At 45.1% G+C, this 13,418-nt stretch overlaps 1 pseudogene across 1 annotated transcript; it reads right to left on the bottom strand.

Moving 5' to 3' along the window:
* Window positions 1-11,851: 11,851 nt before the first annotated feature.
* LOC116084590 lies at window positions 11,852-12,796 on the bottom strand (annotated as a pseudogene). Its single transcript, XR_004116171.1, has one exon. The product of XR_004116171.1 is annotated as a 40S ribosomal protein SA pseudogene (transcript).
* Window positions 12,797-13,418: the final 622 nt, after the last annotated feature.

Below are 13,418 nucleotides of genomic sequence, written 5' to 3'. Positions count from 1 at the left end.
AAACTGAATACAAGTGTAAACTAATATAATAATAATAATAATAATAATAGTAATAATAACAATAATAGCACTTGTGTTTTTGAGGTCTCCAGGGATTTGCAACTCTAAGCCTTGATCCATGGCTGAATCTACATTTGGAGATGCCACTATGTGGGTGCTGAGGATTGAACTTGGGTCCTCCGAAAGAGCAGCAAGCAGTTATTTGCTAAGCCAGGTCTCCAGACCCTTTAAAGAGACTTTCTGTCCTCCTCTCAGAAAGTGAGAGGTCTGGATATGGAACAGGCAGAGATAACGGGAGAGAATGGAGCTTTAAGATGGCATTGGTGAAAGTGTCCCCTCATACTCCTTAAAGAATCCGTAAGGACTCTTGGAAGAGATCAGTGTGTATGCACATTCCATTTATATCTGTATGTGCAGAGGTGTCACTGCTTATTTATTTATTTGCTTATTATGTCAGAACAATGAAACTATTTGGAAAGCATGTGTCCTCTCCATTTCCTTCCTCCCCCAATTCTTTAAGTATTCCTACAATAAATCGGTGTGTGTACACTCCTGTACATATACATGCATGTGTGTGCATGTGTGTGCAAAGGTGTCTCAATCACTCTCCACTTTACTTTTGGGGTCTCCTATTGTACTTGGAACTTGCTGATTTAACTAAACTGGTGGCTAGGAAGCCCCAGGGTTCCTTTCAACTTTGCCCCTCCAGCACTGGGATTACAGGTGTGGGCCACCATACTCAGCTTTTAAAACAGGTACTGGCTATTAGAAACCTCAACTTAGATCCTTATGGCTTTCTGCCAAGAACTTTACTGACTGAGTCATCTCCCCATCTAAAATAAATCTTTAAGAGGAAATTCAGGAATAGTTAAAAAAAAATCTTTAGTGTTTCAGCAATTTCGGCATGAGATATGTATCTCACCGTTAAATTCATTTCATGTTTATGAAGTATTGAGTAAGCCCTTGGAAGAAAGCTAGTAGAGCCTTGCTAATTTCTAAGTAGCTTGTACTGGAAGAAGAGGGAGCTGGTGTGTGGTGGTGGTGGTGGTGGTGGTGTGTGTGTGTGTGTGTGTGTGTGTGTGTGTGTGTGTGTGTGTGTGTGTGAGGTTTGGTTTGAAGGTCTGGATGTGGAACAGGCAGAAATAACGGAAGAGAATGGAGCTTAAGATGGCATTGGTGTAATAGCGACGATGCTAAAGAGCCTTGGGGGTCTGTTGGAAAATGTTGCCACGCATGGCTGGGCCTTAAGGAAAGTCAAATATGGAGTCAGAGAGGCCTGGGAGACTATCGACCTGTTAGTAAATGGGCCATGCTCACTACTGAGTGCAGGGAACAGAGAAGTCAAGGGCAGAAGTAAACAGCAGCGTGTGCCATGTTCCCTTTCTCCTCTCAGTGGGCAAAATGGAAGGACTTCCTGAGTTTGGCTCTAGGAGACACTAACTAGCTGAATTTTAATGCCTACCTTATCAAACCATTACAATGACCAGACCTCAGGCATCCTGGCATTAACCATTTTGGAGCTGGTAGCTCTGGCCAGCAGTAAGTTCATGCTTTTTTTTTTTTTTTTTTGCAGGGGGTAGGGGTGGGGTTCTTGCTCATGACCTTTGGTATATTCCTTTTAATGCTATATTTTACCTTTGACATCCCTCAGTCCTGCTTGCCTTTCTTTTTAAAATGTCAGTGCTCAGACAGGTCAGAACTGCACTGCCTAACATGGCTACTACCTGCATAGTTTCCCACACAGTGTCCTGTCAATCTCACTGGTAGTGTTTCTCACCGACTTACTGTTTTACCATTGGTTTTAATGAAGAGAGGGATCCTTCAGAGGAGGACAGCATCACATGCCAGTCATGGCCCGAGAAAGACAGCACGGCTTCACTATGGGTTTTCCGTTATTTTCAAACCAACGGCCTCCTTGCTGGGGTCCCCTCCTTCCCAGCCTGACCCAGTGGCTTCTTCTGAAAGGTGCTTAGGGCTCCATGGCGTAGCTTTGGTGTGGCCAGGCACTGGGGTGTGGTGGTTCCAGGAGACAGGCCCCAGATGTCCCCAGAATGCCCTTCATGTTAAAGCCTGCTTAGTATTCCGAGTCCGGGGTTTCTTCTTCTGGACTCAGTGTGTACTTGGTACTTTCATCCCCGATCTCCTGCTGTGTGAGACAGCTCTGAGGAGCAGGACAATGGTTGTCTTCTTCCTTGAGTTTCTAGGACATAGCCACATGCTCACGGTGAACCCTACAAAGTCCCCAGTTGAGCTTGATGGTTGTCTCTTTCAATCCCTGTAAATCAAATCCACCCTTTTTTTCTTTTTTTAAAAGACTTATTTATTTATTACATATAAGTACATTGTAGCTGTCTTCAGACACACCAGAAGAGGGCATCAGATCTCACCGCAGATGGTTGTGAGCCACCATGTGGTCGCTGGGATTTGAACTCAGGACCTATTGAGAGCAGTCAGTGCTCTTAACTGCTGAGCCATCTCTCCAGCCCCACCTTTTATTTCTAAAGTGCCCCCACCATCTCTTGGCATCTATATAGCTCACCTGAACTAAACATAAGTAAATAAATAAAAAATAAATAAATAGTAGGAATATCTATTTGTTTAGTTTTCATTTGATTAATTTTTACATAATATGTTTTAATCATATTTTTCCCATCCTTTAACTCCTCCCAGTACCTCCCCAATTTTCTACCTACTTATCCTTGTGTTCTTCCTCTCTGTCTCTTAAAACAAAAACAAAAACCAAAATATGGAAACAACAACAACAAAAGAGACAAAACAAAACAATACAAAAAACCAAACCCCAAACACGAAAAACCAAGCCAAGCCAAGCCAAGCATCATAGAAGCTCCCTTGGGTTGCCCTGGAGTATGGATGATCAATCCAGCAATGCTCCATTGGAGAAAACTGATTTTCTCTCTCCCAGCGTCTATCAGTCACAAAGAGTGTCTTGGTTGTGTGTGTTTGGGGGATTTGTGTCCACTTTCCCTTCTCAGTCCTGAGATTCCATCTGGCTGGAACCTGTAACTGCTTGTGCATGCTGTCTCATGTGAGTTCCTATGTATATCAGTCCTGCTGTGTCTGGAAGGCACCTCTTCTTTGATAGATCCCTGAGCCTTGATGAACAGGTGTTTGATAAATACATCCCATTTAGGACTTGAATTACTCAAATCTAATGGAAAAAAACCTAGAGTAATTTCTTCTGTTTTTTTTTTTTTCTATTAAACTAGTAACAAATTCTCTTCTGGGGGTTTTAGGGAAGGAATGGATGGACACAAATATCCAAGAGAATTTCTCCTCCTAGCACACAGTCCAGCTTTTCTATTTGGAGTAGTGGCTGGCTATTTTTTCTCCCCGCCCCCCCACTTGTCTCTGCGCCGTCCCTCTCCCCCTCCCCACTCCCGGCTCCCTATGTGGGCTCTTCTCCTTGTTCCTAGTGCTTGGGTTCTCTTTATCTACTCGAATCTGTGTAAGGGGATCCTGCCAAGATGATCAGATGAGAACTCAGCGCCAGAAACATTTTAATTAATTTATGGTGATAAAATGCGAAAAGAAAACCATTGAGGAAAGACTGGGCCAAAGAAAATTAAACATAAGAGGAAACAAAGAAACTAGAGACGTGCGGTCTTGGAAGGAAGGGCCTGGTTGGCAAAGGGGCCAGCAGGCTTCCTTTCTCTTCCCTTCTTTGCTATTTTAACAGTTCCCAAGTGCAACAGCAGACAGAGAACCCCAGGGCAGGGACGGAGGGGACAAGGTGGAAAGCTGAGCAGCCAGCTCTTGGTCTGGGCTTCTTGAAGAGGCTGTTGGAGGTTGGATGTCCAGGAAACATAAAGTGTGAGCTGAGGGTCATGAGCTTCAGTCTAGGGAGTCCAGTGTTTCTCAGGGGAGGTGAAGAGGAATGTTTCTTAAACTAAGACGGAAAATAATAGACCTTCAAATTGGAGAGTGTTTATTTGTTCCAGTCCTGGGGATTGAACCCAGGACTTTGTGCATGCCAGGTAAGTTGCTCGACCACTGAGCTATGCATATCCCCAACCCAGCCCTCTTTTTCATGTCTTTTCTTTGAAATAGGGTCTTACCAAGCTGTCCAGATTGGCCTTGGACTCACTGTGCAGCTCAGGCAGACCTTGAGCTTGCAAACTTCCCGAGTAAGCACCTGTCTTTATTGCCTTTAGACCTGGAAGTGTTTAAAGAACTCAATATTTAAAGAAATATGACATTCCGGCACATAGCAGGTGGGTAGGGAAGAGGCTAAAGAAAACCCTTATCAGCTAGTCTTCTCTGTCTTAAGGCAAAAATAGGACAGAAATATTAAATATATCTGCAGGCAGGCAGACTCACTGACCCATTTACAGTGCTGATTTTATTTTATTTTTTCTTTTCTTGGTGAAACACCTGCTAAATGTTGAAAAGAAAAAAAACCCCCACATTTCCCAATTTCCCTTGAAATTGATGCTTGAAGACTAGAGAAAAGGGGAAAGCTCCTACTAAGCAGCACCCAGTGGTTCTGCTGAACGTAGTGGCTTGGCTTTCTGGTTCCGTCCGTTCAATGTCTGGTTGCTGTGATAAGATACTGGGAGGAGCCATTTAAGTGAGGAAGGGCATATTTTATCCTGCAGTTTGAGAGGCTGTAGTCTATCACAGCAGGGAAGGCAGAGTGACCTGAGAGAGCATAAGGCAGCAGATTCCTGTGAGATGGAGTGTCAGAGAGCAGAGGGAACTCTAGTGGAAATAGGGGCTGGAGTACAGAGAGGCAGGGAGTCCCTGTCATACTTTCCTTTGAGGTTTCTTGCTCAGATAGGCCAGTGTTTGCTGAGGGATGCTCTGCTTACATTACCAGGCTGCCAGCAGCTGACCAACTCAGCTCCCTGGGCAATAGTTTTCATCCTCAGCAAAGTTTCCTTGCAGACAGAAGTCACCACCCCAGCGTTTTTCAGGTAGAAAAATCAGGGGCTGGAGAGATGGCTCAGTGGTTAAGAGCACTGACTGCTCTTCCAAAGGTCCTGAGTTCAAATCCCAGCAACCACATGGTGGCTCACAACCATCTGTAACAAGAGATCTGACTTCCTCTTCTGGAGAGTCTGAAGACAGCTACATTGTATACATATAATAAATAAATAAAATCTAAAAAAAAAAGAAAAAAAGAAAAATCAGAGCATGTTTTAGAGTTAGAAAACAATGGGAAGCAGTTGATTGGATTAAACCAGAGGCATATGCCTTAAGAGCAGAAACAAAGCCAAAGGCTTTGAGAACAAAACATTTCAGATCTTCATTATGTACCAGAACATATATACAGCTATAAGCATAATGTCCAGAGAAATTCGTGGCAGTGCCAAGCAGAAGATCCACAAAATGTCCATCAAGGAGTATGTGAAACAACCCCAAACTGTCTACTACTCAAATACCTGCTGACAGAACAATGGAAAAATACAAGATATCTAATAATGCAACAGAGTTGCACAGTAGTGGCAGTAGACAAACTAAGCCCTGGTGACACAGTTGAATCTCACAAACAATACAAAAGAATACACGCCCCAATTTGATTTATGTGATGTTTGAAACAGGCAAACTTTGTCTAGGATGTCAGAGGTCAGGAGAGTTGTCACCCGAGGCAGGGACAGTGTCAGGAATGTTCTGCTGGGTGTGCTCCTTCTTCCTAAAGGCTGAGTGGCTGGAATGCCTCGGTTTGTGACAATGCATCCAAGTGCATATGCCCCACTGTGTCCCTGTGCTCCAAGGAAAGGCTCACAAGAGAAAAAGAACATGGTCATGTTTCTTTACTGCCACCATTATAGACTGGGAGTGTCCACTGTGAGCTTCCTACCATTGAGATAACGTCGAACTTTCTTATGTCTGTAATATATTAAACCCTCATTCAAATACTTGGTGAATAAATGGAGACTGGGCCAGAGCAGTTCTCTGGGACAGGAAAGCCCTTAAGAGTGCTAGGGACTTTATAGAGGCCCAAGGCCAAGGTGATAGCTTAGTGAACAGAATGCTTTTGGATGTCCAGAGCCCGTCCTAAATAAAATAGTGGTTTATGCCTGTAATCCTCTCGCTGAAGAGGAGGAGAGAGGCAGATCTCTGAGGATTTACTGACCATCTCAGAGAGATGAATGGGGCCTGAGGGGTGGCATTCTAGGTTGACCTCTGGCCTCCATACACATGTGCACACATGTACAAGTGTATACTCACTCAAGTCCATACGAGTACACACACACACACACACATACACATACAGACAGATAAATATGATCCCCATAGAGACATTTCTATCATCAGAAACTTCCATTAGCTAAACCATTGTGTCAGACATTTAGGAGGGGGCCTCATGCCTCCTGTGTGCCATCTGGCTTACATCTACATGTGCAAGCACCTGGTACTCCTCATGGGTGTGGAGAGCAGCCAGAGGCAGGGTGATGGGGACCTCCCTGTATGGAGCTTTTCTCCGTCCCACGGCTCCTCTGAGCTGTCATTAGGTCCAGCTCAGCTGGATCTTTGATGTCTTCTCTGTGTAAATGCAGCATGATTATTTTCTCCTGTTCTTTGATGAACAAAATGTGAGGGGAGATGTTTGACCCGGGGGCATGGCTTGTGGCAAGGCAGGAAATGCCTCATCTTGTTGGGGTACATAAAAGGGAAATTAAAAGGTACTGTTAAGTGGTACATGCCAACTCTCAGGTCTGCCAGACATCTTCCAGGAAGTGTGGCAGCAACACGACGTGGCGAAGAGCAGATCTGAGTTCCCCAGTTCCGGTCCAGGTGGACTCTCTTTTGTCCTGTGTATGCTCTACTAAATCCATTAGTGAGGAATCCAGAAGCATCAAGTGTTTGAGAGATGGCTGGAGCCACATAAAAGGTTAGTTGAAGTCATTTTCTGATTAGGCTGTGGGTGGTGAATGCGTAAGCCTGCATGGACTTACTCCCATTACCGCACAGTAATGGTTCTTACTTTTCTGAGGTTCAAGACACATCATACAACTCAACTCTAACTGACAGTACAATATCAAAAATTGTGTACCTGGGAAATCAGGCTTTCAAGATATGATTCCTTGTTTTCTAGAGATGCTTGCACTCTCTTGATCCTGGTGAGATCATTTAAGACGCATGGCATGGCATGGGTTGGAGTAGCCTTAGCACTGACTGCCACCACTGTGGGGCAGAGTTGGGTTGACATCCTGATGGAGTAGGAAGCTCTCTGCCTAGGTGACTAGGAGACCCATTCCTTTCTCATGATAAGGCTGCTTGATCCAGTTCATGAGTGCCTTTCTTTGGACAGAGTATCCAATAACAATGATATTTTCAGGGATGATGTCAAGCAGTGAGACCTGCCCTCTGTGGGTAGTGTGGTCCTAAAGGGGGCCTCATCCTGGAGGACCAGACTCTGAAGGTCTTAGGGTTCAGGAGTCTCTGTTAGCCCTTAAGAGCACCCATAAGGATGGCTGACTTTGAAGTAGGGGCTTCAGGGTCCTTTTCTGAGGCACTGCTGAGGGGTGGCTAATCAGCCAGAAGGAAGAGAGACAGACAGAGCAGTAGTGGAGGGGAAGACAGAACTTGAGTAGACAAGGCTTTGGATCTACCAGAATATTCTAAGCATTCTGGGTGCTGCGAGCACTCGATTAGCACTGAGCCTGAGCCTTGTTTCTGATAGCCACCCCACTCCTTCTGCTTAGAACATACCTCTGGAACTGTGGTTCTCAACCTTCCTAAGGCTGCAACCCTTTAATACAGTCCCTCATGTTGTGGTGACCCCCAACCATAAAGTTATTTTTGTGGCTGCTTCCCACCATATCTTTGTTACTGTTATGAATTGTAATGTAAATATTTAATTAACATAAATAAAGAGTAACTCCTCTGAAAGGGTTGTTTGACCCCCCTAAAGGGGATGCCCCCCACAGGATGAGAACCATCAGTGTAGTCCCATGTTCAGGATGACAAACGCTGCTCATTGTATGCCGAGAGAGAGAGAGAGAGAGAGAGAGAGAGAGAGAGAGAGAGAGAGAGAGAGAGAGAGAGAGAGAGAGAGAGAGAGAGAGAGAGACAGAGAGAGAGACAGAGACAGAGACACACAGAGAGAGAGACAGAGACAGAGAGAGAGACAGAGAGAGAGACAGAGAGACAGAGAGACAGAGAGAGAGCATGAGGAGTGAGAGTTACGTAAACTAATTGCATGAAGTTTGGTAGGCCATTGGCTTCCAGTCCTTGGGCTTCAGCTTTCTTCTCTGCTACAAGGCAAGGCTCTATGTGTTAGGGCCCCTGTAGCATTCCACAGGCTCTGCCCAGCAGCTACTGTTAAAAGTCTAAGCATGCTTCTGTGAAGGGTAAGTGGTAAGCCTTGGCAACACTAATGCCTCTATCCAAATGTGTTAGCCAGACAGACTTCATCGTTGAAGGTCTAAGATAAGAGTTTGCTTAATTTTTATTGGAGGACAAAGGGTGGAACATTATGGAGAAAAGGGAGCTAACCCAGGAGTTCAGGATTCGGTGATATTCTCTGGAAGTAGCCAGGCCTGGCATCATCCGTGAAAGGCAAACACCAGGATTCAAGAGACCTCTGGTTTTACTCTTGTGTCTGGCAGCAGAAGCCTGGAGCCTGGAGTATCTGGAGTGGGAAACAGAAGGTCTTAGACCATTGGGATGGCCCAAGGATCCTCACTTCCTGGAATATGCACTTTGTGGAATCTCTCTCCATGAGTGTTGGGGAACCTAGGATTTTATACTTAATTCACACCAGGGTGGGGTCAGTAGGACAACTGTCACTAACATATGTACTAAATAATTCTAGTGTCACCAGCAAGAACCTATTGTCTACTGTTAACTTGATCTTTAAAAACCACCAACTCATTTCTGACCTTGAGGATGTTAATTTGAAAGCCTTAAGCTTGCTTGACTGAGAAGTATTGGAAGCAATTGTAGTAATTGCCTCCAGAGTACGGGGCTTTCTGATTCAGGTCTGTTTATTCGTGGGTAAAACACCTTTTGAGTCTTCAAACCAGCTTGGAATTGACTGAGGAACTGACTTTCAACACAAGTACACTCGTGTTTGATAGTGGTTCTTGGAGCTTTGTTTCTTTTTTTCATATATTTAGGTGTGCATGTTTATATGTGAATACACATGTGTGCAGCTATGTATGAGTGTGTGTGTGTGTGTGTGTGTGTGTGTGTGTGTGTGTGTATGCATTTGTAGGCCCAGTTGCTCTCCATTTTATGCTTTGAGACAGAGTCTCTCCCTGAACCCAGAGAACTCGTTTTAGCTAGGCTAGCTAACCGACTTGCCCTGGGGATCCTCTGCCTGCCTCCTGCCTGCTGAGCTTACTGGCTGGCATTTATGTGGATTCTGGGAATCAAAACGTTGGTCTTTATCCTTGCACAAAGGCTTTACCCACTGAGCCATCTTCCCAGACCCTGTTGGAGCTTTCTGAGAGACAGCCAACCCCAATAGCTAGGGGTTTCTTCAGTGCCCTGGCTCTGTGGTAGTCCCCAAGTCCGTAACCTGGCGAGATACTTGGCCTGCAGGCTTGGAAAGATGTGTTATGTTTCTTCCTGGCTCCTTCCCTCTGGACTGAGATTACATTCACCAAGCTCAGTTGTATTTTGCTTTCTGCCTGGGTGGGTAAGAATGGACCAGGTTTCTTTTGGGTGGGGAGGAACATTCCTTTCCTGCTCTAGGGAGAAGATGGTATTTATGTTTCTCAGGAAAGAACTTCCCAAAGGATAACATATTGCTATATGCTCTGGTGTTTAGGGTAGATAATGAATGATTTAAGCAATTCATTCTTGTCTAACATCCTGTCAGAAGAGAGGGAGTCCAACCTAAAGAGCTCTTCCCTAGATCCAGGATATGAGAGTGATATTCTCAAGCTCTGTGTATGATCGCTTTGGCACTTTATAAAAAGCATACCAGTGCCGAGTTCTACCCCAGACCAATTAAACAGGACTCTCTGGGTGGTGAGGCCTGAGTCTTGGTATTTTTAAAAGCTCCCCATGGGATTTTAATGTGTGGCAGAGTTTGAGAACTGCTGAAGTAGAGTGTTGTAGAGATTTCAGGAAAGCATGGGATGGGGGGTCGAGTGGGGAGATGGTGTCCTAAGTACCTGAAGTTGAGTGGGGGTGGGGGAGAGAAACACAGCTGCTTGATGAAGGCTTTTCAGGGTTGGACTTGTGGGATCCACTTGCTCTGTGTAAGCCTGTAACACCTACAACACTGCCAGATGATGTGGCTCCCTCTCCATTTTCCAGAAGAAACACCATGGCTTAGAAAGAGGGGCCGATTAGTACAGAGTCCTTGAGTTAGGGCATGGAAGAGGTGGCAGTTAAAGGACCCATCAAGGACAGACCACAGGCTTTGTGAGTTGGTGTGTGTTAGGGACAGGCTTAGGGGCACATTCTGAGTGCTCATCCGCCCTGCAGTGTTCCTTGGCCCCTCTCGGGTTTCCTGCTGGTTTTATTTCCCAGTTCCCACTTACTCTTGCTTCTTCTGGCTTTTAGAAGATAAGTTTGGCCCGAAATCACACTGTTGTCCTGTGCAAACATTCTGAGTCTCTTGTCTTGCAGAGGTACACCTCCATCTTACCACATGGGCCAGTCTGGAAGTTGGCTGAGTTGGCCACCCATCTGCAGTGATTTCCTTTCTCTGTGGATGGCAGAACTTCCTTTAGAGCTGACTCACACCACAGCTCTCCTTTCTGCTGCTCATTGACACTTCCCTCTGATTGTCCCATTAGAGCAAGAACTACTCATTTAAAATCAGGACTAAACTACAAAGCCAATTTTTTTTTCACCATGGTTCTGGAAGCACATATATATGTACATATACATATATATAACATATATAATGTTACTATGTTATATATCAAAGTACATAATATAATAATTAATATATAACATATACTATATAATATGATATATAATACATAATGTATGATATATTAACATATATTATATTAACAAATGAAACCAGAGGCAGTAGCCATAGCTCATTAATTAAGAGTGCTCTTCTAGAGAATCCTCAATTTAAGTCTGCATACTAGCTGGCTCTCAACAATTTGAACCGGGCAGTGGTGGCACAGGCCTTTAATCCCAGCACTTGGGAGGCAGAGGCAGGCGGATTTCTGAGTTTGAGGCCAGCCTGGCCTACAGAGTGAGTTCCCGGACAGCCAGGCCTATACAGAGAAACCCTATCTTGAAAAACAAACAAACAAACAAACCAAACACAAAAACAAAACCAAAAAACAACAAAAAAGAAATTATTTGAGGCACCACAGAACTAAGGAATGAGGAAGTTGACTCATATTGTTGGAAGTAAAGAACTACAGAGTCATAGAGGTGCTAATGTGGAATGGAGAAAGAACCCTATGTAGATAGAGAGTTGGCCCAGTGATTAAGTGCACTGGCTACTCTTCCAGAGAACCGAGGTTCGATTCCCAGCCCTCACATGGCAGCTCACAACCACTTGTAACTTCAGTCCCAAGACATCCCCTTCTAGCCTCAAGGCAGTAGGCATGCAAGTAGTACATAGCCATACATACAGACAAAACACCCACACACTGAAAAGGAAAAAGAAAAAGGGGGCCTATGAGGAGAAACTGGAAGTACTTGCCTTGATGTGGATTGAATTGCATATGTATATGAGTGTTGCGTGTAGCTGCATGTGAATATGTGTACTTCACAGCTTTGTCCACTTCAAAGGCCAGGGATAGTAATACTCCAAAGCCATGGCACATGTGTTATGGTCTCTTATACCACTCAAAGGAATCAGGGCTCTTTGAGCAAGGGTTTGATCCCATGGCTGGGACAGGTACTAGACATGCTTTCTTTTATGTATGTATGGATGTATTTATTTATTTATAGCTTTTAGGAACTTTATTTTCCTTCCACCTTTTTTCCCTCTGCTCATGTGCCTGCACAGCAGCTCAGGACCACTCAGTGGTGGCTCCAACCCACTCGGTGGCCGGTGCTGTGGGAGCTGCTGACCAGTCCTCAGTGGCTGGCTGCATACTCCAGTCTTCCATCAGGAACTGCTGGATGGGCACAGAGGGTACCTGCACACCCTCAGACCAGTCGGCGACCTCAGGCTGAGCCGCAGTGAACTCAGGAGCTGGTGCGGTCCATTCACCCTGGAACTCCTCCTTGGATACAGCCTTCTCCGCAGCAGCCGGCTCCTCCTTCTCAATCTCCTCTGGGTCTCGGTAGAAGAAAAGATCAGGCATAACCTCCCACTGGTGCTCACAGGAGATAGTACCTCGCATGCGGAGTACTTCCCTGGCCAGCATCCACCACATCAGACCCACTGAGTGAGCTCCCTTATTATTATTGCATGGGATGGTAATGTCCACATAGCACAGGGAATAATCTGTATTACACAGAGCAATGGTGGGCAGGTTGACATTAGAGGCTTCTGTGAGGGGCTGGTGGTCAGCCCTGGGATCAGTCATCACTAGAAGCCGTGGCTCCCTGAATGAAGGCTGCTTGGATCTGGTTAGTGAAGGTCCCAGGTCTGAAGGGGCTGGTAATGGTAGTGGCTCCTACGGCAGGAGCAAACTTCAGCACAGCTCGAGGGCCAGTGTTCTTGGAGGAGATGATGCTGATGTCAGCAGGGTTCTCAATGGCAACAATAGCTTGAGCTGCGAGCAACATCCCAGGTCCCCTTCACATTTATGATGTAGATACCGTGATTCTTCCTTGTGTAGATCTACTGTTCCATCTGAAAGTCAAAGTTGGTGCCACCTAAGTGGGTTCCTGCACCAAGGAATTTGAGGACATCCTCCTACATCTGCAAGATGTCAAGGGCTCCAGACATTGTGTAAGTTTCCCTTTAAGTTACGATGGGAATCAAGAACAACGCCGTATGGACCCGTCCCTGGGTAGCTCGGAAAGAGATACATGTTTTCAAAGAGTGATGTGGACAATTATATTAGTTTGTCTTTGGTTGTTATAAGAGAAGTCTCAAGCTCTTGCTGTTTGTGAAATAAAGAGGGTTATTTAGCTCCCAGTTTTGCAGGTTTAATAGGATGGTGTTAAGCATTCACTTGGCACTGGTGGATACCTTGTGCTGTCTCAGTGGTGGGAAGATAGGAGAGTAATTAAATACTATGACAGGAAGCCAGAGAAGTTCAGAGGCATGCCACACTCTTATCACAAGTCACTCTTGAAGCCTGAACAAAATCCTACAGAATTACATTCATCCCTTCTGAGAGGCACCAAAGACCCAACCTGCATCCTCTTGGCCCCACCTCTCCAAGGCTCTCCAATTTCAACACAGCCACGCTGAAGATCAAGCTTCTAGAACATCAACCTTGGAGGGATATATCCAAACCACGTCTTAGCAATGCCAGAAGGATACATAGCCAGCATGAAGGGATTCCTAATGGTCAAAGTCAAAGATAATCTTAGCAGTACGAGGCACAATGACTTACAAAACA

The sequence above is a fragment of the Mastomys coucha genome, unplaced genomic scaffold (assembly GCF_008632895.1).
Source record: "Mastomys coucha isolate ucsf_1 unplaced genomic scaffold, UCSF_Mcou_1 pScaffold9, whole genome shotgun sequence".
Taxonomy (NCBI): Eukaryota; Metazoa; Chordata; class Mammalia; order Rodentia; family Muridae; genus Mastomys; species Mastomys coucha.
The sequence above is the reverse complement of the archived record's forward strand: the minus strand, read 5'-3'. Positions and strand labels throughout refer to the sequence as shown.